We start from the raw sequence: 26,689 nt of genomic DNA, 5'->3' as shown, positions 1-26,689 counted from the left end.
ATCTACATGTTTAGTCTCTCCGGTAAATCATTACAAATAGCCAGCTTATATCTCTTACAACAGGTACATACAACAATATTGCACTATCTACTGGTAAATTACAACAACTGGAGATCCGAGAAAAATGAAAGAGAAAAACATTGATGATTGGTAGGCACATTGACAAAAAAACCAATTAGAGGGCAATCGCCTTTGGCATAAAAGTTTACAATCAAAATAAATGTGTTCAATCCCCTTCAGTTCAATTCACTACATCCCAAAGTTCACTCTGGATCTCCTGATGCAGTGTATAGCCTCTCCAGACTTCCCCATGATGCCTTCTCCAAACAGTTCATTTTTTTGATTTGGGGGGTTAATGAGCTTCTTTTGCTGAAATTACTCTCAAACAAGGAAAAAAATTAAAATCTTGAATTTATGACAGTTATACAATTCCCCCCTCCCCCCATGAGGGTGTTGACCAAAATCAGAATCACCCTGGGATAAATGGCTGAGTTATGGGGTATATGAATAAAAATTCTAAGTAATCAAAAATAAGCTTATAACAGGTCCTTGAATCAGGACCCAATTAAAGTGATTTATGTCCTGCAATCTTGTAGGACAATTGTAACAATGTAGCACTTACCCACTGGCAGCCAAGACTACAGAAAACTGCCATACTATAAAAGAAAGAAAAAGGGACTAGATTTTGAATCAAAAGGGAAATATGATTCCCTGGTCTGATTTTACCTTTACTCTCAGGGAGAGGGGAGCCAAAATGGCAGCCCAACTGAGGTATTTGTTGGAAATCTGGCATGGGGAAATCCTGTGTCTGACGTTGTCAAACAGATGCTTCCTAGAACCTCAAAAATGAGTCCTCTGTCTTGGTGCAAATTCTCATCAATCCTATTGGGATTGATTGATCTTCTTGACATTGTGCTTCTTGGCACTGTACAGTGACTCTTTTATGATTTATTCTTCTGAAATCAGACACAATTATTAGTCAGCATCCCATAATATTTAACAATTAATGGCATGTTTCTATAGTCTAAAGCTTTTGGGTATACAGTGATATTAGGGCTAATGGATATTTTAAACTTATCTTTAAAAATCAAAAAAGCATTAATACTGATTCCATGACAATGTGTCAGCCAAAACAGTGTCCAACTTGTCTGTGAACTTATATCTCCATTTCAATCATAGGAGGAGTAAACAAACAAACAAACAAACAAAAGCTCCAAGTGCATTCCAGGATACCATTATTCATTGTTTATAGAAGTTACTCATTTTATATGTGAGCAATGGATCTAAGGGTCCTTTTCTCCAATTTTAATAGCTGTTGGATGGTTAATAGGACTTGGAATGGACCTTCACAGGCAGGCTGAGTTCCTCCAGTGCTCTGGAAGTTCTTTATATACACCTTTTCTCCTGGGTGTAGGTAATGAAGTGAGAAATCCTGCTTATACTCCTGATGAAGACCTTTTGGTTCTACAATGCCACCAAGAACCTAAATTACCATCCAGTGGAAGGGTAGAGTAAGCTAAAGAGATACAAATATAAAACCATCTAAGGGTCACCAAACATTATGGGAAACCCTCCCTCCTCCAGGAGCCATCCAGTGGTCACCAAGCCCCATGGAAAATCCTTCCTACCTCTGGGATGAGATTGTAACAGCCATGAAAGGCATGTATTTATATCCCTTTCATTGGAAATGTGGGGGTGAGGAATACAATAAATGTGGAAGTGGAGAATACACTAGTGCTATTGCCCTTCACTTTGTCACCCATATACTTACTACTACTCAAGTCAAAAGTAGGCAAATGATCAATCAGAGGTAGTGGTACTCCTCGATATCTGAAAATCACTTCTGAAAACCCTTTAAGATAATTACTGTGGGTGGGAGGGGAGAATGGACTGGTATACCAGGGGTTAAGACATCAGGGTCTGGAAAATCAAAGCTTTCACTCTCTGATTTGAGAGCCCTTTCTCCCCTCTCACATCTTCATAAAGATCCCTGGATATTTCTCTGGGGTCCCCCTCCTTGAGAGGGATTTCCACCCTAATTATAGTGTTGATGAGCCCAATTTTGGGTATTTTGGTGTAAGTTATCATTTGCCTCATTTGAATTATTTCTAAATGCATTTCTATTATTGTTATTATTTCTATAATGTTGCTATTTCTATTTGTCTCATTCCACTTTCTATAGTTCTTCATTATGTGACCCCTCTTCCCACAGAAGTAACACATTAAAAGTTGACTTGTGATTTCCTGCAAAGTGGCTATGGCCACTCCTTGATTTGCATTTCCTTTTTCAAAATTTTCCGTTAGTACTTTTATTTCCTTCCTTAATGCCTCCACTAAGTCACTGCTGTCTTCATCTTTCTTTTTATGGCTATTAAAAACATAAACTCCTATTCTTTTTAATTCCTTGTGATCCATATTAGCCCAGGTTGGGCAGTTAGTCTTAAATTGCCTGACATTGCTTTCCTCTGGAAAGATCTAGGTCTATATATCTACCTCCCAGCTCAATAAGTCTATCCATAAACTGGAAGGGATTTTCCTCATGTTTTTGCTTTAAATTTTTGAACTTTGTCCATGTACCAGGCCTATCAGAACAAGCTCTCATTGCTTTTAGTAATGGCTCTCTAGCCTGGCATAGTTTCAAGTAATCTTGTTCATTATTAATATTTCATTTTGGGTCCTCATGGGGCCAATGAATTGCTCTCCTTTCCTGGGCTTGATTAACAAGAGAAACAATTTTATTTTTTTTTCTCTTTCTGTTAAGAAAACTTGGAGCAAATTTTTAATGTCTATCCAAATGGGATCATAAGTAAATACTTTTGAACTTTTTTATAATCACAATGGAATCATCTTCAAAGGAAGGAGTATTTTCCTTGAATATCTCTCTCTTGTAGAGTGAAGGTACATGGTGTGGTCACTAAATCTCCATTCTTATTGTAAGTGGGTACTTCCTTAAAGGGGAATAGGAATATAACTGAGTTGTTTGATTTCTCTTGCTTGGTTTTTTGTTTGAATTGCAATGGAGTAGGTGAGGGAATGGGGTGGAGTGGTAGGGGCAGGGTGTAGGGATGGTTTGAGTAGACAGGGCAAGGCAGAGAATGAGTAAGCTTAGATGGTAAGGCAGTGCAGGGAGATGAATCTTCCTGCGGAATCTTGAGATTACTCAAGCTTTTTTCAAGGTTTTCTATCTGAGTCTTGATATCAATCAAGCTAATATTCTATTGTTTTTCATTGAGGAGAAATAAATTGCAAGGTATTCAATTAGAATAAGCACACCTAGGAACAGTACTAAACAAAGCCATTTTGAAACTGTGAGCTGTGTAAGCTCAGTAATGTTTCTGAGAACAGGAACTGTTTCAGATAGGCAGGAAACTATTCTCTCAGAGAGTCGACCATACTTTTTAACACCATATTCAGTTGCCTATTTGTTCTTAAATCTAATGATTAAATTGTTTGCAATTCTACTTCCTGTCCATAGGTGACGCTACCTTAGTATGTACTGGCTGGGGGTTTTGTAAAGACTTTAGAGAAAAAACAAATTTGGTGTAGCTGAAAACACACCCTAATTAGCCTTTGAATGCAGGGTGGGGGAAAAACCTTAGCTAGAGACTAAATTTAGGAGGGACAACAAGAAAAAGAAAAAAACTCTATTTTAGAAAAAAGAAAACAGGCTTTCTTGTAGGCAAAAAACCAAAACAAAACCCAAACAAACCCTCTGGGGAACAACCTGAGTTCAGCTTTGTTCTTTGGAAGAGTTTACTTCCTTTTCCTTCCCCCTTTAGGGGAAAAATGCCAGTGGCCCACTTCTTTCCACTAGTACATGGACAAGGAGTCTGTAGGAGGGCAAAAGGGTTTGGTTATAGAGTACAGGCTATGGGCTTTTAAGATTTTGCCCTTAGTAAACTCTGAAAGCTTCTCAGGATTAAGGGAGCAGTTTAAGATAATTTTATTGCTGCTTTCCTTGTTTGCCCTCTTCAGTGTTGCTAGAGTCATGTGGAGGTTCATGAAAGACCTTAAAGAAAGAGTAGACATTTAGGAGTAAAATAAGGCTAAACTTTGTCAATTTAGCCCAACAATTAACTCTTTCCAATAACAACAACAACAAAAGACTGAGCTGAACTTACCATCTTCCTCCAATACTCCTGGACTACAAGATAGTACTTGTCAGGGTGGAGTAGTTTCCCCTAAGGCAAGGAGTCAGGACATTGAAAGTGTGCCTCCAGGTAAAAACTTTAAGGCTAATTGCTGCTAAAAAAACAAACATTTGGCTTGGGAAGCTTCGGCAAGCAATGGTTATTTAGCTGTTTACAATTTAAGGGAAAGGGGGATTTAGATTTCAACCTCCACACATTGTGTGTACACATTCCAAACAGCTCTCCAATGCTTCAGTGGATTGGGTGTCCACTGCATTAGCTTGTGACAACATGTGTAGCTGGAAGCAGAGGAGGTGGAGAGTCCTGCAGGTAGGGGGCAGGGATATGTGTGGGAGTATGGCTCAGGCTTCTGGCGGCTTTCCTTTGTTAAACCTGGGGAGATGAGAAAGCCCCATGCACTTGTGCAGTTTTCCTTAGGCAGTTTTCTCTGCCACTGTTTTGGGGCTTCTAAATCTTTTTAGTATCAGACCAATGACTGTGGCCATGAGGCTAATCTGTCCTTTTGTCTATTTCAAAAACTGCTCTACCAGCTTAGAGTGGAGTAAAGACTCAGAATTAACTACTGACAAATTGACTTAGGGAAAGTAAAAAGTCAAGAAAATTGGAGAAAATTGAGAGTAGTCGTTAAACCTTTGTAGCCTGCCAAATGTAACCACCAAAGTAAAATTATTAAATTGTAATATTAATAAAATACTGTGGTCACCATTATAAAATTTATTTTAGTCTGTCAGTAGCTCTTAACAATGTAATTTTAATAAAAATGGAGATATATGAAAAAGGAAAATGAAGGAAGGGGACAGAAAATCTTACCTATCTAGAAAAATACCTAAGCCAAAATCCCAAGCCCTCTAAACCACTTAGCCTTCAAAACTCTCAAGCATCAACCTCAAGAGAGAGAGAGCTCCATCCCTACATCCTGCAAGGTATGCACACAAAAATGGGATGTGGGATAGGACAAACTTAGGGAGTGGTTTCTATTATCACAATATACATATTGAACCTTTTCCTCTTTGAAAAAAATCCTTTGGGGCCTAGTTTAGTTTTTAGGCACAGTTCAGTCACTTTCAAAGCCATATCCCAAATAGTTTTTTGGAATGGCTGTTTAATTTCCCAGCTCAATCAACAATGTATCCATTAGTCAGCCAGTCAATAAACCTTTATTGAGCAGTTACTATGTGCTGGCTGTTATATTAGGCATTGGCAATATGGAGAGAAGCAAAAAGAAGGATAATCTCTGTATTAGCAATATGTGACTTTGATGGATCAGGTGACAAATCCAGCATATATAAGGAGTTATGGTTTTGCCACCGAAAAGAGTTTGTGTAAAACAACTATGGGCTTGTACAATAATGTTTTGTTCAGTACAGTCATGGGGAAAGGTACAAATGAAAATAATGTAATAGACTATATCTAATAGCCAAACCATAGTAGATTAAAATGATTCAGTATAACAGAAAGATATTGACTAGATTAGTATATGAGATATTGACTAGATTGATATATGAACTTAAATAAAATAAAAATTTAAAATAATCAATCAGCAAATACAATAAGCATGACTTGGTATAGGCAGTGAATTCAAAAATCCTTCTTTCCAATTCCAATAGACTTCTTCACTATTATGGAGGGGAAACAAAACCCAAAAAGTTAACATCAATAAACTTCCATAGCTCCTTAAGGTTCCTTCCTGTCCTCCAGTATTTATCATCCATTTGCATTTCTTTTATGACACCTCTGAAGTTCCCCATACCCACACTGAGCATAGTGTGAATGAATCTCATATTGGGTTTGGTGCAGAAACCGGGGAGGCCAAAATGACAAGAAGGTATAAAAAGAGATTGATCTCCTGTCTAAATCTTAAGATTAGTTAAACTATCAGCTGCAAGGTATCCAATCAGCACAAAAACTGCCAGAAACAGAAGAAAAGACACTCCAAAACTTTGAGCTGCATTAGCTCTATAATGCTCCCCCATAATGGGAGCTGTTTGAGATAGGCAAAAATCCAGACCATGCTTTGTAACAGCATTATTCCTCAAAAAAAAAAAAAGACTGAATGGATTTTATTTATAGGTAAACAAAAAGACCCTGACTTGAAGGAAAAAATCTTTTTAGGTGTTTGCTAGAGGGCTTTTAAAAAAGTTATTCTCCTGTGCCCTCTTCCCTAAGGGCAAAACTTCTGCGGAGAAATAATAGAGTATTTGCATATGAGAGGCTGCTTCTCTTGGTGCTTTTTGGGTCAGGAGAAAAGCAAAAAAAAATCAGATACAACCCCCCCCCCCCCAAACTTTGGCTTCAAATCCACTGATTTGGGCTATCTGCCCTCCTTGTTATGTTGGGTTGTAGGGTAGAAAGAAAAAAAATGGCAGTGGAATCCTTTTCCTGTGAAAAATCCTGAGTTGCAAGCCAGGAGCCCAGGGTCAGCTTAAGTAATCTGCTTAGAAACTAGAAGTGGAGTGGGGCTAAATAGTGTGCTTTTTTTCTGTTCTACCTGTGTTCCCCTGCTGAGAAATGGCTAGCACCATGTGGGTGTGTGTGGGATGGGGTGGCCAAAGGGATTGGGGATCTCATCCTCCCATGGGAAAAAAGCAGTATGGACAATAGGAGGGTCTGGTTGTGAGCTGTTGGAAGCTGGAGGCTGGTCAGGGACCACTCAGTGGTGGCAGTGGGGCTGGGAGAGCACAGGGTGCATGGAGAGAAGAGGCAATCCCAGCTCTTGGCTCTTGTGGTGGGTGGGTAGAGTCTGTGCCACCAAGAAAATTTGCTGTTTTTACTAAAAAAGCTATCTTAAAGAATATTTGAGAATTCTATCCCAAAGTGGTAGCCAAATGTAAATTAAAAATTAATATACAATAACTCTAAATATTATATTAAATAAGATTTATTAATAATTTATTAATAATAATAATAATTATAATAATCCTGGCTTTTTCTGATGTCTTCTTTCTTTTCTAGATAACTACTTACCCTTTCTTCAATAATACATTTTAGAATTTTGCCAGGAATTGAAATGAAATTGATCAGCTAATCATTTGTAAACTCTAATTTCTTCCTTTTTTTTTTTCAAAAACGAGGAAATATTTGTTCAACTCCAATCTTGCAGTCCCTCTTTTGTTCAACTTCTCTCCTATATAAGGGCCTTTCCCTCCAACTTATCTGCTCCTGTGGTCAAGGAGGTATACTCCAAAGCAACTGATTTCAAACATAAAAAGAAGTAGTCAGTTCAGAGAAGAGAAGGGGATGTGGTGAAGAATATGCATTTTGATGCCATAGAGATCAAGCAGCCTGGAGCCTAACCTGTGATTTAATTTGAAATAGGAAACTCACAGATGAAGAAGTTTCCTCCAATATAGGTTAACATATTCTTCCAAAGAGCACTGACATTATTATCCCATAAAAAAAGACAGATTTGGAGAAATCTAAGAAGATCTATATGAACTGATGTAAAGTGAGCAGAACTGGCAGAACAATTCATACAATAACAATGTTATAAAGACAAACAATTCTAGCCTCAGACACTTCCTAGCTGTGTGACCTTGGGAAAGTCACTTAACCACCATTTCCTAGCCCTTACCACACTTTTGCCTCGGAACAAATGCATAGTATTGATTCTAAGATGGAAGGAAATGATTTTTAAAAAGAGACATACAACTCTGATCTGTCTGTGATACTGGGTATGGTCTTTTTGGTTGTAAGCCAAGATCCTATGCTTTTTGGGATATTATATTCCAAGCTGGTAAATCTTGTTAATCATGAGTGTGGCTCCTCAATGCTTGAACACTTCCCTTTTGTTAGCTTGTAAAATTTTTTTGTTGTTGTTGATCTGGGAGCTCAGGATTTTGTCTACAATATTTTTGGGAGTTTTCATTTTGGGGAATTCTTTTAAGAGGTGACTGGTGGATTCTGTTGACTTCTTTTTTGTCCATTGATTTTAAGATATTTGAACAGATTTCTTTTATTATTTTTTAAAATATGTTGTCTAAGCTCTACTTTTTGTTCATGACTTTCAGGTTGTCTAATGATTATGAAATATATCATTTTAATTTGTTTTCTAGGTCAGTTTTAAAAAATGAGATATTTCATATTTTCTTCTCTTTTTTACAGTTTTATGATTTTGTTTGATCACTTCTTGATGTCTCATGGAACGATTATCTTCTATTTGGCTATTTTTATTTTTGAAAGAATTATTTTCTTCAGTAAAGTTTTGTATTTCTTATTCTTAGCTGTTAATTCTATTTTCATATCTTTCTTCCCTAGTTTTTGCTTCTTTTCTTATGTGTGAAGTGAGAAATTAGTGTGCTATTCTCAAGTTATTGATACTTATTAATATCTGAAAGTTGATGTCTCTCCCTCCCCATATCCTTACAAAAACTTTACAGCTTTAAGTGAGCCTGTCTGGGAATTGCTCTAGGCAGGAGTCCCAGGCTGATGGTCTTAGGTCCTCAAGTACCCAAGATCAAATCTTCAATACCAATCTTGAGTATCCTTTTATCTTAGAAGACTCTTCCATTGTATCCTTTGTATTTGGATTGCTGAAGCTTCTTCCAGTAGGTCAAGCCCAATGGCTCAACTGATCCTCTCATCAGCCCCTTCTAGATAATCTCATCCTGAACTACTCCTCTCCTTGAATTTGTCTCTAACTTCTTGATTTTTTCTTTAAAATATTGATTTGCTTAGATGTATCCATTGTGAAACTATTCTCTAATTTCTTAAAGATGTTTATTAGCTTGAATGTGTTAATTGTAAAGCCATTGTAAAGCTATTCAACCCTCTCCAACAATTGTAAAATGTTATAATCCCTTCTGGGAGACTTGATTACATCAGGATTCTCCTATAAGTAAGGGATTTTTCTGTGAATTTTTGGGCATTTGTCTTGGGTTAATAACTTGAGACAGTGCCCTGCATTTTCTCTGTAATCCCTTGAGGGCATTTGTCTTGGGCCCATGACTTGAGACAGTACCCCTCTCCCCAATCTCTCTCTCAATAAAGCATTATATTTTAAATTATTAATTTCCCTGGCCATATATCCCTTGGACAAGTCAGAGGACCTGACTCTGGATGTGTGATCTTAAGTGAAACTATTGTCAGGAACTAGGAAAGTGATGCTACTGTCCTACTCTGCCATAATAAGAATACTTACTACCTGTGTGACCTTAGTCCTTTCTCCTGCTCTAGATTTTTTTCCCCATTACAAAATGAGGGAGTTAAAGTAGGTGATCTAGAACATTCCTCTAAGCTCTATATATTATGATCCTTTAAGATGTTTACTTAATGAAAGGATTAATGGGTATTACTTTATACTAATAAATGTATTTATATACTTAGTTTCTTCATATACATACTTCCTTTGAAATTTAAAACCCTTTTGATTAGACTTACAAGACTCCAGGCATAGATATTCAGATTAGTCCTTGCTAGGTGCACTCTGTACTTGGCTACTTTCCTAGATATTTAAACTGTGGTCCAAGAATGTAAAATCCTATCTCTAGATGTCATCTACTTTACCAGAGGCTCATTTCCCAAATATACTTTTTTTCCTTCCAAATCCTTTGCTTTTGACATCTAGCAGCAATGACCTTTTGCTCTGAAAACCTTCGTTTTTTCCCCCTGAATATTTGGTAATTCTTTCGACATTCCTCTGATAATATAATGTGTATCCATATGACTTAATAGTGTAACAGTGGTATATTGGATGAGATAATTTATGTTCCATTTATTGATATATTGTACAAATGTGTCCAAGGCATCATATGTAAAAGAATGACCTGCAAACAAAGAAGAAACAGAAGCAAGGCATTTAGTTGTTTCCTCAAATTTCTTTTCTTTAATTCAATCAATATATATTCACTCAGTTACTTCACTCATTTGATCACCTAATTGAGAAACCCTTACTTTGACTCCTATACCATCCAATGGCTATTACCCAAGTCCCCATAGAGGTTCAGTAGGGTATATTCAAGCCAACATCTCCTTCAAATTATCCAAAACAATATAAGGAAGTCCTGATGAATGTGAACAAGTCATGTTATTTAAATTTGTACTGCATATTTCCACTGGCCTTGGGGCCAGGGACCACATTTTACATAATCATAATCTCAAACAGTGTGAATCTGACAACATGAGACCACTTTGAGAAATACATTATTCATACTAATTGGATCCCAGCTGTATTACCACCTCTTGAATTACTGAAAGAATGAAGATTCCAAGAGGGAAGGGCATAAACACTTATATAGCTTCTATTAGGTGCTAGGCACTGTGTTAGGAGCTTTTACAAATGTTAGCTCATTTGATCCTCACCAGGAACCCTTGGAGGTAGATGTTGTTATCTCTATTTTATAACTGAAGAAACTGAAGTAAACAGAGGTTAAATAATTTTGTTCTTCCTGACTTCAGGCCTAGAGCTCTATGTACTGATGCATGAACAATTTAGCAATTATGGGTTAGAATTATTTTTGGGATTCATCTACAGAATTATTAAGCCCCAAATTGTCCTGTTTATCAAAAAGTTATATTAGCTGGTGCTAAGGTCAGAGCAGAGTTGTATGAAAAAGACACCCTATTCTATAAGGACTTGGGAAAACAACTTAACTGTTTTCTCATATTTGTGTGTTGTTTTTTAAAAGTTGACTTGGTACATTACTTGATGCTATTGTGTAAGGCACAGAAGTGAGATGAACTTTCAGCTGTGTAAACCTCAAAATTCCTTAGACTTATAAATGTTGGAAATTTCACCATTGGGATATTTCATACTTGGAAAATTTCTTACTGATAGTCTATTGGAATGGGAACCCCATTGGCATGGGAGGTTCCTTCTCTCCCCTTCTTCAGATTACTTTAGGACAGAAACCTTTTGCTGAACAATGGAAAGGACTTTGACCTATGCTTAAGCATAGAACAGGAATTTCTTTGAATCATGATTGATTTTAGAATTGATACAATGGAGATACTTGGAATAAATCTCCACCCTATTCAGTCCTAACAGGATTGAGTAAGGGCTGCAGCCTAGATCAAAGATTTAATCATTTGAAAATATGACCTTCAACAGACATGTGCAAAAGCCAGAAACCTCTGGGCGGTCCTGGGTTAAGCTAGAGCCTCCATTGGCACAGGGAAATTGATGGACAGTGATTGGTAGATGGGAGAACTGAGAGGAGGAACTTGGATGGTTTCCTTAAAGATAGGAGGGTCTGGAGACTTGAGGGGGGTTGAGGAGTTTGGTCGGGGTGATTGCGGTGGACTCGGAGAAGCTTGCGCTGAAGGAAGCTGAAGGTGGGGGCCTCTGAGACTGTTTCTCCATTTTGGTCACGTGAGTGATAGGGACTGATCTCTTTTCTTTGCCCCAGCTATCTAAGGGCTTGGGCCTTTTGGCCCAGCCTAAACAGAAGGGGTATTTAAGCCCTATTTCCCTTCTCTCCCTTTTTCTTTCTCTCTATCTCTAATTCCTTTCTTGCTCCTATTGTAATTAAACTCCAAAAAAGGCTGACGGCTGACTTGAGTTTTTCATTTAGGAATTACATAGCTGAATTCCTTGGCGACCTTAAATTAATATATATCAGTCTTTTAAAGTGATTCCCTTATCACATTGTGGCTGACCACACGGGAGTCTAAAGAATCCTCTCAAATAACTTTTGAAATTCCTTGCCTTTTTTTTTTACTATACCTCTCACCTTTACTATACGTCTCACCACTTAGTCCCTCTTTTTTTTTTAACAAAAAACTTGGCTTAAAGACACAGCTGCTAGAACACGTGAGTATAAAAAACTTTTTTCTCTTTTCTCCTTAAGTTAAATTGGAATCAGCAGTTTCTTCTTTTTCTTCCCTTTAATCTTAAGGGACAGCTGGGTAGCTCAGCGGATTGAGAGCCAGCCCTAGAGGCAGAAGGTCCTGGGTTCAAATTGGACCTCAGATACTTCCCAGCTGTGTGACTCTGATAGACAGAAAACAGCTGTTTTAAATCTCAGCAACAGGACTCTAAAGTCCTGGCTGGAAGAGCTGTTTCTAAATATCCTTTCCCTTAAGGAACAACTTCCTGGATTTAAAAAAAAAAACCTGTGGAAAGTTTGTTGCTTTGCCCTGCTCCCCACGTGTTTTGTGAAATTACAAAATATACATATAAAAATGAGTACTACATTCTTTGACAATTATATGGCAGCTGAAGAAGTAGGGGCATTGAGGAATGAAGGATACCTCCAAATTTTTATATTAATAGGTACTGTCATTTTTGTAATCCTCAATACTATATTTAGAGATGATAAAATAAGAAAAATTGAGGATAAAATGCAAGCCCAATTAGAAGATCTAAAAAGTTTCTTACAGGATCAATTGGCAAACAACCACTCTACCAGAAACAGACCTGTTTCTGAACCTTTGAATGAGGAAATTTCCTTCCCTGAAATAGAGATGGAAAACACCTTCCCTATAGCCCAGTTAACAGACTGCTTCTCTCGTGTAGTGCAAATCTTGTCTGAATTTAATCCCCAAAACCCTTCCCCTGCAATCCCAGCTTCTCATGTTCCTTCTCCTACAGAAAACCAAATTCCAATGCAAGGGAGATCTTGTCCTCCTAGAGAAACCTGTCCTTGTCAAACTGACCCACAGGTACAAAATTCAACTAGAGGCCTGTTTCCTCTAAGAGAAGTACCTGAAATAGGATGAAATGGGGATGTGGTGACTTTAAGACATAGGATACCGTTTACTCCCCAAGAAATAAATGAATTTACACGAAATATCCCCACATATGAACAAGATCCTTTTCTAGTAACAAAAAAGATGGGAGACATATTTTTTCAGTATAATCCGTCTTACAAGGACGTTGAGAGCTCACTCCAGGCTTTTTTAAGTGAACGTGAAAAAAATAAAATAATTGCTCATGTCAACAAAACCCGGGGGCGTAATGCAGCACATTGGCCATCTCAGGATCCCGAATGGGACTATAACAATCCTGAGGATTATCTACAACTATACCATTGTAGAGAGGCCATCCTCACGGCTATGAAGGAATGTGCAGACAGTACAGATAAGTGGATGGACCTGGAAAAAATTAAGCAAAAGGACGAAGAAACACCCTCCAGATTTATGGACAGAATTATCGAGTTTGGGGACAGATACTTAGATTGGGACTTAACTAAAGAGAGTAGTTTAAGACAAGTTAGGAGAATCTTTGTAAACAATTCTTGCAAAGCAATTAAAAATTATTTTAAAACACAATGCCCAAGGTGGTCAGATATGGACCTTGAAGAATTGCGAAAAACAGCTATATATGTTTTAAAGGGAAACGAAGAAAAGGAGAAAGAAAATAATGATGACATGGAGGAAATGAAGAAAAAAATGAGATGTGTAATAGATAGGATAACTAAATTAGAAAGTGGGCATGATAATGAACCAACGACAATTGCCCCTCTCCAGAAATCCAATTATCAATCCATTACTTGCCACTTCTGTGGGAAGAAGGGCCACAATATGATGGATTGTAGAACTTTTCTTAAGATGTTTGGAAGGAATACACAGTTTAATAATAGTTTTAGAAATAATAACTATAGAAATGATGATAATGGTTATAGAAACCAGAATTCTAGAAATTATAATAATGACTATGGAAATAACTATAATGAATATAGAAATAAGAACTTTAGAAACCAGAATTATAGAAATAGGAATTGGGAATTTAATGACAATGTTCCAATTAAAGAAAATTATAATGATAGTGAACAACAACAATATATGAGAAATGGAGCTCGTCCAAAAAATACTCGAGGTACTGATGACCCTCAGAGAGGTGCCCTTCAGGGGGGTGCCCAAGGAATATCCCAAACACAATGATGGTGTCCAGTGGGGGCTGGGGCACAGGAATCAGAGGATACAACCTTTGATTTCCCGGACCCTGATGTCCTACTACCCGTTGTCCCTATCCACTGCCCTCCCCATACTAATGAACCCCATGTTACCTTAAAGGTGGGTAACACCTATTATGATTGTCTATTAGACACCGGATATTCCTGGTCTGTATTAAAGAGAACACCTGATTTACAATGTTATTCTATTGGCTCAGAGAATGTAATGGGAGTATCAGGAATAACCCAAAGAGTTAAAAGACTTCCTCCTAGAATGGTGTCTGTAGGACCCCTAGAGGTACAACACTCCTTCCTTTTGATGCCTGACTCCCCTTTAAATTTGCTGGGGAGGGACCTTCTATGCAAACTCAGAGCCACAATAACCTGCTCCCCAGATGGCTCATTATCATTAGAAGTACCAGAGGAATCTTTAAATTTACTCCCTGTACTTCTCTCGGAAAACCAGGAGGCAAAAGAGCCTTCCATTTTTGAAATACCTAAAGATATACCGGAGTCTCTTTGGGCCACATCTACTTCTGATGTAGGCTTACTTAAATCTGCTGTTCCTGTGCAGATAAAAACTAAATCTAGCCCACCTCCTTCTATCCCTCAGTATCCCCTCTCAAAGGAGGCAATTGAGGGTATTACACCAGTTATTAACTCATTAATAGAACAGGGAATAATAATCCCTTGCAAATCTGAATACAACACGCCCATCCTGCCAATTAAAAAACCAAAAAAAGGGCCCGATGGCAAGCACATCTATAGATTCGTACAGGATCTAAGGGCAGTGAATAATCATGTTATAAAGAGACACTCCGTAGTTTCTAACATACATACTATTATTTCATCTATTCCTAGCACAGCTACATACTTTACAGTAGTAGACTTGTGTTCAGCTTTCTTTTCCATACCAATACATGAAAACTCCAGGCATATTTTTGCTTTCACCTGGAAGGGCTCACAATATACCTGGTGTCGGCTGCCACAGGGTTATGTCGAAAGTCCGAGCTTATTTGAACAAATTTTGAGCCAAGACACAGACAATATAACATTTAAAAATAGCAAATTAATCAAATATGTAGATGATCTACTCTTGGCTTCAACAGATGCAAAAACATGTCAAGAAGATAGCAAACACCTTCTTTTGGAATTGCACAAAAGAGGACATAAAATCTCTAAGGATAAAGTTCAATGGTGTCTCCAAAAAGTAGAATATTTGGGATTCATCTTGACTGTGGGTGCTCGTTATATTTCTCCAAAACGAATTGAGAACATTCAAAAATTGAGTGCTCCTACCACTAAGAAACAGCTGAGAGCAATTTTAGGAGCAACAGGGTTTTGTAGACAATGGATTCCTTGCTATGGGGAAATCACTAAACCCCTTATAGCATTAACAAAGGATTCGGTTCCTGAACCCCTCAAATTAGAGCCTGAACACTTGTCAGCTCTATCAGATTTAAAAAAGGCTATCATGTCTGCCCCTGCTCTATGCATCCCAGATTACAACAAGCCATTTACTTTATATGTGCATGAGCGAAGAGGAGTAGCCTCTGGTGTGTTAACTCAGACTTTGGGACCTTCTCAGCGCCCAATTGCTTATTATTCTGCCCAACTAGACCCAGTAGCAGCAGGAGCACCACCATGCCTTAGAGGAGTAGCTGCTACAGCCTTACTAGTAACAAAAACCATTGATTTAGTATTGGGATGTCCATTAACAATAATGTGCCCACATGAGATTGAAGCATTATTGATAAAACATAGAACACAGGCATTCTCGGATCAGAGAATTACAAGGTATGAAATAACCTTATTAAATAGTGAAAATATTACCTTGAAACGCTGTTCAACTCTTAACCCTGCCACCTTGCTTCCAGATTTACCTACTTCAGGAGAACCATTACATAACTGTGAAACATTAGTGTCCATGGCAGAAAAGCCTCGAGATAATCTCTTGGACACTCCCTTAGACAATGCAGATCTGATTTCATTTACCGATGGTTCCTCTTTTATGAGGGATGGCATACGTTACACTGGAGCTGCCATAGTCTCAGAATTTGCCACTGAATGGTCAGCTTCACTACCTTCTAACATTAGCGCTCAAGGAGCAGAAGTCATAGCTCTAAAACAAGCTTGTATAATTGCCAAGGATAAAAAGGCAACAATTTATACGGATTCTAGATATGCTTTCTGCATTTGTCACTCAGTCGGGATGCTATGGCTCCAAAGAGGATTTTTAACCTCAGCTGGAAAATCCATAGCTAATGCAGAAATTATTAATGAAGTTCTTTCTGCTCTCAAACTGCCTAAAGCCCTAGCTGTAGTTCATTGCTCTGCCCATACAGGTGGCTCTGACCCTGTCTCTAGAGGAAATGACCGAGCAGATGCCTCTGCAAAACTAGCAGCCATAGAAGGACCTGGATTAATTTTAACATTAACAACCACTGATAATTTAAATTTATCACTTTCCTATAATGAAAAGGAAGTGGAAAAATGGAAACAAAAATTTAAAGCAAAACAAATTAATGGAGTATGGGTGTCATCTGAAGGAAAACCCCTGCTCCCTAGAAGTTTCTATAACCAAATTTGCCAATCTATTCATAAAAATGGTCATTTTGGCACCCAGGGCATCGTGGACTCTGTCAAGAGAGTATGGATAGCCCCTGGTATAACTACTGTAGCCTCTAAAGTATGTTCAGCCTGCCCTATCTGCCAGGCATATAACCAACATGCATATCGTGGAAAAGCCTTTGGGGGACGTCCTCTGGCTTACACACCTTTTGAACATCTACAGATAGATTTCATAACAATGCCAAAGGCTGGACGTTATAAATTTTGTCTAGTAATTGTAGATCAACTAACCAGATGGCCGGAAGCATTTCCTACGACCCGAGCCACAGCAGATTTTGTTGCAAAGATACTTTTAAAAGAAATTATTCCTCGTTTTGGCCTACCAGCACGTATTGACTCCGATAGAGGGAGTCATTTTACCGATTCTGTCTTAAATCAAATATATTCTTGCTTGGGGATAACTCCAAAATTCCATGTTCCATATCACCCCCAGAGCTCAGGCCAAGTGGAGAGGATGAATAAAGAACTTAAGACTATGATTGGCAAATTATGCACTGAGACCCATTTAAAATGGCCTGAAATTCTCCCTCTGGCGCTATTTTATCTTAGAAGCAGGCCTATAGGAGACTTACATATTTCACCATTTGAGATGCTTTTTGGACATCCGCCTATACAGGCTAAGCCTTTCTCGCCGGTTTATACATCGCTATTAGGGGGAGATATTACTATTGCTTCCTATATACAGGAGTTACAGCACAAACTACGTGAAGTTCATGAATCCGGAGCTGCAGTACAAGCTGGACCATTAGACTTTTCTCTGCATGACCTGAACCCAGGAGATAAAGTTTATATCAAGAATTTCAAGCGAACTGGAGCAACTGAACCTTCATGGGAAGGACCATTCCAAATATTATTAACTACTCCAACATCTATAAAGATTGGAGAAAGAGACTCTTGGATTCACTGCTCACATGTGAAGAAAGCATCTTCTGCTGAGACTGATTGACTCTATCCTATCATATGAATTGTGACTCTATCTTATCATAAGAATTGGAGATAATAATCCATAGACAAATGGATATTTTTTTTCAAGAATATATTGAATTACTGATTTTTTTCTTATTTCTTTTCTTTTATTTTTTTATCAGAATATTTGATTTTTTCTCATTTTTTGTACTGAAGGTACACATAATTAATATTAATATTTTTCCCTGCAGTAATACAAGTTAATATATATACTCTTGCTATTATATCAATATATGCCTAAAAGCTTCAAACTATGGGAACCTGCCATTTATTGATAAAATATTATAGGACTGTGATTAATGTTTGTGTCTGATTCCAGGAAAAGGGATAAAAACAAGGAGCACAGACTAAACCTGAATAGTGCCAATAGAGCACACAAGAAATATTAAAGTGAGACTCGAGGTTGCGACGCTTAAATTATGTTTAAGTCGTAGGACTTCCTTGTATCTACACTCTTTTCGAAGTACTCAAACAAGTACAAAGCTTGACTATCATGCTGGCTCCCTATATCCCTGAGGAAAAAATCGGACAAGGGAATGACATTTCCCCATCAAAATAGAATTCTAATTCTTTTCTTCTTATATTATGGCAACTTCCTGTAGTCTTGGCTACAAATGGCTAAGTGAAATATTACTGCATTCTGTCCTACATACTTGTGGGATAGAAATTACTTTAAACTGGACCTATACAAGGTCTATTTTGGATTTTTCTTATGTTTTTGATTATTTTTCTATTCTTTTGATAATTGACACATACACCCCCATAACTGAACATTGCATTCTGAGCTAAACTTGATATATTTTTTTTAAATACTTACTTCAGGGGGGATTGTATTTTAATTTAAAATCTAAGAATTTTTGAATTTTTTTTGTTTGAGATTGTATTTTTATAAAAATCCAAGAATTTTGTTTAAGATTTTACTTTTATAAAAAAATTCAAAGATTTTGATTTTGTTCGAGAAAAGATCTTCAAGAAAGAAGCTTGAAACTTTTATATCCAGAGAATGAACTGTTGCAGAAAGATGCCGAAAACCTACACTTCATCAAGAAGATCAAGAATGAACTTTGGATGTGATTGATTGGACTGAACTTTTGATTGAACATTTATTGTAATTGTACACATTTATGCCAAAAGGGACTGCCCCTAATTTGGCTTTCTGTCAATGCGCCTAGCAAACATTGGTTTTGCTTTCTTTTCTTTTCTATTTCCTCTCTCACTATTCTAATTTCTCTTAGAAAATTGAATATTGTGTATATCTTTAGTTAGAAGTGAATTTAGAACTACAAAATGATTATGTTAAATGATCAATGGGGAGACTAGTCTCCCAATGATCATCAGGGGGGATTGTAAACCTCAAAATTCCTTAGACTTATAAATGTTGGAAATTTCACCATTGGGATATTTCATACTTGGAAAATTTCTTACTGATAGTCTATTGGAATGGGAACCCCATTGGCATGGGAGGTTCCTTCTCTCCCCTTCTTCAGATTACTTTAGGACAGAAACCTTTTGCTGAACAATGGAAAGGACTTTGACCTATGCTTAAGCATAGAACAGGAATTTCTTTGAATCATGATTGATTTTAGAATTGATACAATGGAGATACTTGGAATAAATCTCCACCCTATTCAGTCCTAACAGGATTGAGTAAGGGCTGCAGCCTAGATCAAAGATTTAATCATTTGAAAATATGACCTTCAACAGACATGTGCAAAAGCCAGAAACCTCTGGGCGGTCCTGGGTTAAGCTAGAGCCTCCATTGGCACAGGGAAATTGATGAACAGTGATTGGTAGATGGGAGAACTGAGAGGAGGAACTTGGATGGTTTCCTTAAAGATAGGAGGGTCTGGAGGCTTGAGGGGGGTTGAGGAGTTTGGTCGGGGTGATTGCGGTGGACTCGGAGAAGCTTGCGCTGAAGGAAGCTGAAGGTGGGGGCCTCTGAGACTGTTTCTCCATTTTGGTCACGTGAGTGATAGGGACTGATCTCTTTTCTTTGCCCCAGCTATCTAAGGGCTTGGGCCTTTTGGCCCAGCCTAAACAGAAGGGGTATTTAAGCCCTATTTCCCTTCTCTCCCTTTTTCTTTCTCTCTATCTCTAATTCCTTTCTTGCTCCTATTGTAATTAAACTCCAAAAAAGGCTGACGGCTGACTTGAGTTTTTCATTTAGGAATTACATAGCTGAATTCCTTGGCGATCTTAAATTAATATATATCAGTCTTTTAAAGTGATTCCCTTATCACAGCTGCAAATTACAACCTTAAGATATTTTTATAGTGCCTATATCCTTATGCTGTTAAAAAAACTGTATTAATTTCTTTTTTTAGTGTTTTATTTTTATTGTATTTTAATAACAAATTTCCACAGATATTTTCTAAAGTTATATGGTTCACATTGTCTACCTCTCCTCTTCCTCATTGTTTGAGGAGTATAGCAGCAGCTACCCTCATGGTGAAAAAGGCAAATGACATAGTACTGGGATGCAAGCTACATGTATAGTCTGCTCACCAAATTGAAAAACTCTTAAGGTCACAGAATATGCATGCATTCACATCTGCTAGGCTATCTCAGTATGAAATCATTTTACTAGGAAATGATAATTTGACCATTCACAGATGTGCATCTCTAAACCCAGCAACACTGATTCCTGATTTGCCTTTAGGAGAAGAACCACTACATGACTGTACCCAAGTTATAGAAATGGTATACAAACCAAGGGAAGATTTAAAAGATACACCTCTTAGTGACCCAGAGATTGAGTTATACACAGATGGATCTTCATACATCTTTAGAGAACAAAGGGTCACAGGTGCAACAGTAGTGACCAATGACAGGATGCTATGGCATGCTTCACTGCCAGGTCATGTCACTGCCCAGGGTGCTAAATTAAAAGCTCTCCTGCAAGCACTTGAATTAGCAAAAGGCAAAAGAGTGAACATATTCACCGATTCATTTTACATGTTTGCAACCTTGCATGCTAATGCTTATATATGGAAGAACAGAGATTTTGTAACAACCTCTGGGAAGCAAATTGCATATAAAGATCTCTTATCTGGCCTAATAACAGCAGTAGATTTCCAAGTGAAGTAGCTGTAATACACTGCAAACCACATACTTCTGGCAAAGACAACATATCCAAGGGGAACCAAAGGGCAGACATAACAGCAAGATATGCAGCCAGATTTGATCCTTACCGTGTTCTGAATCTTTCTTTGGTGGAAAAGCATGATATTACTAAAGTGTACCACAGATAGGAGATTCAGTCATGGCAAAAACGTCTAGGAGTCAAATTAGTAAAAGGAATATGGCTGGCTGAAGGAGGAAAGCCCATACTGCCCAGAAAACTTTATCAACATCTATGTAATGTGATTCACTCCAAAGGTCATTACGGAGTGCAATCCATTCTGGATGAAATACAGAGACTTTGGATTGCCCCACGGATTTCTACAAATGCTGTCAGAGTTTGTCAGGCATGTGATATATGTAGGAAATTCAATCAAAGTCATTTTAAGAACAAAGCATTAGGAGGCAGACCTTTGAGGTACACACCATTTCAGTGTTTACAGATTGATTACATTAACATGCCTAATGACAAGGGATACAAAAATGCACTTGTAATCATGGATCATATGACTAGATGGATAGAGGCATATCCAGCTAAAACCAACAACACAGCCACAGTAGTAAAAAAGATACTAAAGGATATAATTCCTACATATGGCATTCCTGATGTTATTGACTTGGACAGGAGATCTTATTTTACATCGCAGATTTTGCAAGAAGTGTCCAAGAACTTAGGAATCAAAAATAATCTACATGATGTGTACAGAGCACAGAGGTCAGGGCAGGTGGAGCTCATGAATAAAGAATTAAAAACAATTATAGGAAAACTCTGTGCACAAACACATCTAAAGTGGACAGAAGTTCTTCCTTTAGCTTTATTCCACCTTAGAACTAGACCTTGAGGAGACTTACATATCTCCCCCTTCAAAATTCTATATGAACAACCATTGTGGCGTGGACGAACAGCCAAGCCACCTTACATATCCATGTTAAAAGGAGAGTGCCAGCTTCACACCTATCTAGTAGAAATACAAAATAGGTTGGAAGAATTAAGACAGCTAGGATTATTAGTCCAAAGAGTACCACTTGACTTCTTACTATATAATATCAAACCAGGAGATAAAGTGTATAGGAAGAATTTTGTTAGAGAAACATCTACTGAGCCTAGATGAAATGACCCTTTAGAAGTAGTACTAATTACTCCTACATCCATCAAAGTAGTAGGAAAATATCAGTGGTATCATGCCTCTCATGTGAAACAACATTATGCTCACAATACTGATAGCATAATAGAAAATCCAGAAGAGACTGTAAGAGAAATATCAGAATATGAAGTAATACCAGAACTATAAACAACTGAAATTGTCCCCATAGATGAGAACAATGAGAGTGAATAAGAAGTAATAGAATAAGGCACTGCACAAACAAAAATATATGATAAATCTATATCTCAAGAAATAACTCCGTATAACAATACAAATCTCTGCTAACATATAAGAACACAAATCTCTGCTAACACAGAACATCATAAAAAAAATCTCTGCTAAGATCAATCACATAAGGTTAAATCGAGACTAGAAGAAAGTTTCCATCTCAAAATCATATCCAAATCTTGAATCTTAAATCTCAAAACCATATAATTACAAGATTACAAAAAACTACATTGCATACACACATACATGAAGATTTCCATAGTAAAATACTTACATAGGTACATGAAGATACATTCTTACTTATATGCACATGAACACATGAAAAAATCAATCTTACATGCATGCACACAATAATCTTACACACATACATGTGTGAATCTTAAAACTTCTCAGACTCTACTTTAGAACATTTGGTTAAGGCTATTCCCCATTTAAACAATGGAGGTACTTGATCAGGAATGTATTGGGAATTTTAACATTACTCCACCCATACTTAGGCATAGTTTAGGGGAAGATAAACTTGTAAAACTCCTTACTGAACAATGAGAAAAAGTCTCCAACTCATACTTATAGTAAGGCAAAAGCCCTTAAGCTAGGTCTCTTTTTAGATCTAATACAAAAGGGTGCTAAGTACCTATGAAGGTCAAATTAATCACTAAAAGGTCAAGCAATTTACAAAGGGCAAGCTTAGCAAAGAGGTGTGAAGTACTCAGAAGATATAATCTACCCAAAGAAGGTGAGAACTAAAGAGTAGTGAAAACTAAGAATGGGCAGTCCTAGGAAAAGTGTCTACTGTGATTGGTAGATGTGAAAATTTAGGGGAGGTGACAAAAGAGAAAATTTTCTTTAAAAGGAAGGAGCTTGAGGCCTCTGGAGGGAGTTCAGCTTTGGAAGCTGAATTGGAGGTCAGGAGTCAGAGCTGCCTCTCTGAATTCAGTTCAGGAGTTGAGGATTTCAGTGAAGAATTGGAGTTTTGCTTGGGACAAAATCTTGTGGTGAGTGATTAAAGACTGACTTAGTTTTTCTCTTAAAGAGAAAGGTCTAGGCCATTTGGCCTAGGCCCTAGCCTTTTCCTACTATTTCCTCTTACTCTGTCTCTTTCCCTTCCCTTAATTCTTTCATTTGTATTAATTAAAATCTCCATAAAACCCAGCTGACTTGGGTATTTCATATTTGGGAATTTTTCCCATGGCAACCACTTATTTTTGATTTAACTCAAGACACTAAAAATTATCTTTACAGTTTTGGCAATTCAAAGTCTTGAAAACCACATTTTTGCGGTCACACATGATCCTGTTTGTTACAATCATCAGAGAACACAAGACTTCAATCAAAGTGAGATGACAGGCAAATATGCATGCTGAACAGAGGAAGTCACTGGACCAGATATTTACTTCAATCAATACCAAGGATCACAAAAGAACTTTAAAATAAAAAAAAACTGATGAGAATGGGTCACATAAGATTATTCATCATACATGCTAATTTTACATATTGTGCAATGCATTCACATACACATTAGAATTATAACAGGAAGGATAAATCATAGATCTTCAGGCAACATATGAATAAGATTCCCTGAAGTAGTAAGTATGCATGAAACAGTAAATAATTAGCACATAAACATTTTTTCACACTGATATTTTTGGGTTTCATTGTACAGAAGATCAACCTACTTTATAATTTAAATTTGAGCTTCTGCAGGACTTATGCAGGCAAGAAAATACAAAGATTCTTGTCTGAATGACTTCTGGTCAGGACTCATATTAAAATGTAACATAGTTGTGCATATGTAAAGTTTGTACAGGAAAAGATGTACATTTGTATGATACTAATGATCTAACATACTAACATAGCTTAAGGAAGACTAATATATTAAGTATTAACAAACAGAGAGAGATTAGCTCAGGGAAGTTTGGAACTAGAGATAGACTAGGGACAGAATAATATCATATCTTGTGATATAATTTTTAAAAGAAAAGTTATTATTACCATGGAATTTAGTAGAGTTCATAAGAATTCATAGTTAAGAAATTTGTTATTGTTCATTGAGACAGGAAAATTTAGATTGTTACAGAAAGTGTTACATTATTGAAACTATTGCTATGTTCAAAATACCTATGTGTTTGAAATACCTTCCTACCTTCCACTTACCTATAATCCTGATCTTAGACATAGAATTTAGGGAGATTAGGATATTTAAAATAGATTAAGTTTCGTTATTTTTTGGGTAGAGGAATATTTAGAATAGTATATTTCATAAAATAGAATAGAATGATAATTAATAAGGTAAGTAATAGACTTTGGTACAGATGTCAGGCTGACTGTGTTCAAGAGAAAAAGGGGGAGTTGTGGAAGAGAGAAATGCTGAAGTGAATGCAAGGATTGGATTTGCAGAGTTATCTCATAAAGAAAAGAGATAGCACTCTGGCTGCCAATGGGGGATGGGAATGAAACATTCAGCTAAGAAAAGGAGTGGAGAAGTTAGAGATTACTGGCTTTTCCCTTTTTGAATTGAAGAGGGAAGGAGCAAAATCCTCACTGAGCCTATATAGCTTCAAGTCCCTTTTGAGCAGAAAAAGATCCACACTAATCATCTTTCTTATAGTAGTTGGATAGAGACTTTTTTCCCCTTTGGGGAAGGCAATAGCCTCTCCTTCAGAAGACTCCTTCAAAGCTATATCTCTGTGCCAAGAAATACAATCATCTTGAACTCACAAAGATACTAAGATTATCTGGGTCTTAGTCCCTAGACTTGAGCCTCAAACCCCTGAAGAAACCATAGGAGGAAAATACATCTATGGACTTCCTGTTCCCTCTTTTCTAATTTATTATACCCAACCTCTTATGTAAAGTAAATGGATATTTTCAACTTAATGAGAACTCAGACATCTTAAATGTACTAAAGGGGGATCATAGATACAATCAACTAAAGAAAAAAAAAGATTGAAGAGGATTTTCTCTTACCCTTCAGCTCTGGTAAGATCAAACTCCATTTTTTAGACAATTCTCCTGGGGGGTGGTGTAGGGAGAAGTGGTGTTCCTCTTTATCTATTCCCTCTTTCTCAATTACCTGTCAAAACTTTGGTTCCTGATTCCCCTCTAGTACACCTCCCACCTCCTAGAGTTGACAATTAAATCTGGGTTATACATGTATTACACAAAACATATTTCCATATTATTCATTTTTATAAGTGAATTATCTCATTAAACCAAAACTACAAAACATATACCCAAATAAACAACTGACAAATCATATCTTTTCATTTGTTTTTCTACTCCAACAATTATTTCTCTGGAAGTAGGTGGCATTCTTTGTCATAAGTCCCTCAGAACTGTCCTGGATCATTGTATTGCTGTTAGTTAGCAAAGTCTATCACATTTGATTGTTCCACAATATTTCAGTTATTGTCTACAGTGTTCTCATAGTTTTATTTATTTCACTCAGTATCAGTTCATGTAAGTCTTTACAGTCCTTTCTAAAATCATCCTGTTCATCATTCCTTATAGCACAATAGTAGTCCATCCCCATCATATGCCACATTTTGTTCAGTCATTCCCCAATTGAGGGACATCTCCTCATTTTCCCATTTTTTGCCACTACAAAAAATACAAGCATAAATATTTTTATACAAACAGGTCATTTCCCATTTTTTTGTTATCTCTTTGGGATACAGACCTAGTAGTGGTATTGCTAGATCAAAAGGTATGCATTCTTTTATAGTACTATTGCCCTCCAGAATGGTTGAAATAATTCACAACTTTACCAGCAATGCATTACTATCCCAAATTTATCACATTTCTTCTGACATTTATTATTTTCCTTTACTGTCATATTGGCCAATTTGAAAGGTGTGAGGTGGTACCTCATCGTTGTTTTAATTTGTTTTTCTCTAATCAAAAGAGATTTAGAACATTTTTTCATATGATTGTTGATAGCTTTGATGAATTCACCTAAAAACTGCTTGTTCATATCCTTTGACCATTTATCAATTAGGGAATGACTTGAATTCTTATAAATTTGACTTAGCTCTTTATATGCTTGAGAAATGAGACTTTTATCAGAGAACCTTTTTATAAAATTTTTTTCTAGTTGTTGCTTCCTATCTAATCTTGGTTGCATTGGTTTTGTTTGGGGGCAAGTGCTCAAGGCCAAGAGTCAGAGCTCAGGGCCAGTGGTAAAGTCCCTACGGATAGGAATCAAGGGCTAAACAGGGTGGTTAGAGTTATTAGAAAACTATCAACCTCTTCCTCTCACCATCGCAACCATTTCTGCTCCTGCCTCTATCACCACATCTTGGACACTGTCAGTGGACTTGCCAGGTAAAGGAGGAGGTTGGGGAATGGGGGAGGTGTTGGGAGGGGAGACCACTCAGAGAGAAAGGAGTCACAGGTGTTTTACATGATGGCTTCCATCGTGTGGTTTTCGGTGTGTTCTATGTTCGTATGAATGTGGGCTCCCACACAGGCATATAGATATGTGAGTGTGTATGTGTGTGTGTGTGTGTGTGCGCGCGCGCGCAGGTTGGGCTGCTCTGCAGCCTTGCTTGTGTGATGCCATTGTGAATGAGCTTGTTTAGGGCATGGAGGGGTCATGGACTACTGGCAGTCAGGGGGC

The 26,689-nt window shown here is 37.3% G+C and overlaps 1 non-coding gene across 1 annotated transcript in view; it reads left to right on the top strand.

The window, feature by feature from the left end:
• LOC103094988 (uncharacterized) overlaps positions 1-26,386 on the top strand; it is a 60,143-nt gene extending 33,757 nt beyond the window's left edge. Inside the window, exon 3 of the transcript XR_008915319.1 lies at positions 23,314-26,386. This is a non-coding gene — a transcript (uncharacterized LOC103094988). The remainder of the gene's footprint in view (positions 1-23,313) is intronic.
• Positions 26,387-26,689: the final 303 nt, after the last annotated feature.

Source organism: Monodelphis domestica, chromosome 1, assembly GCF_027887165.1.
Source record: "Monodelphis domestica isolate mMonDom1 chromosome 1, mMonDom1.pri, whole genome shotgun sequence".
NCBI lineage: Eukaryota > Metazoa > Chordata > Mammalia > Didelphimorphia > Didelphidae > Monodelphis > Monodelphis domestica.
This window is presented reverse-complemented; position numbering and strand designations above follow the sequence as displayed.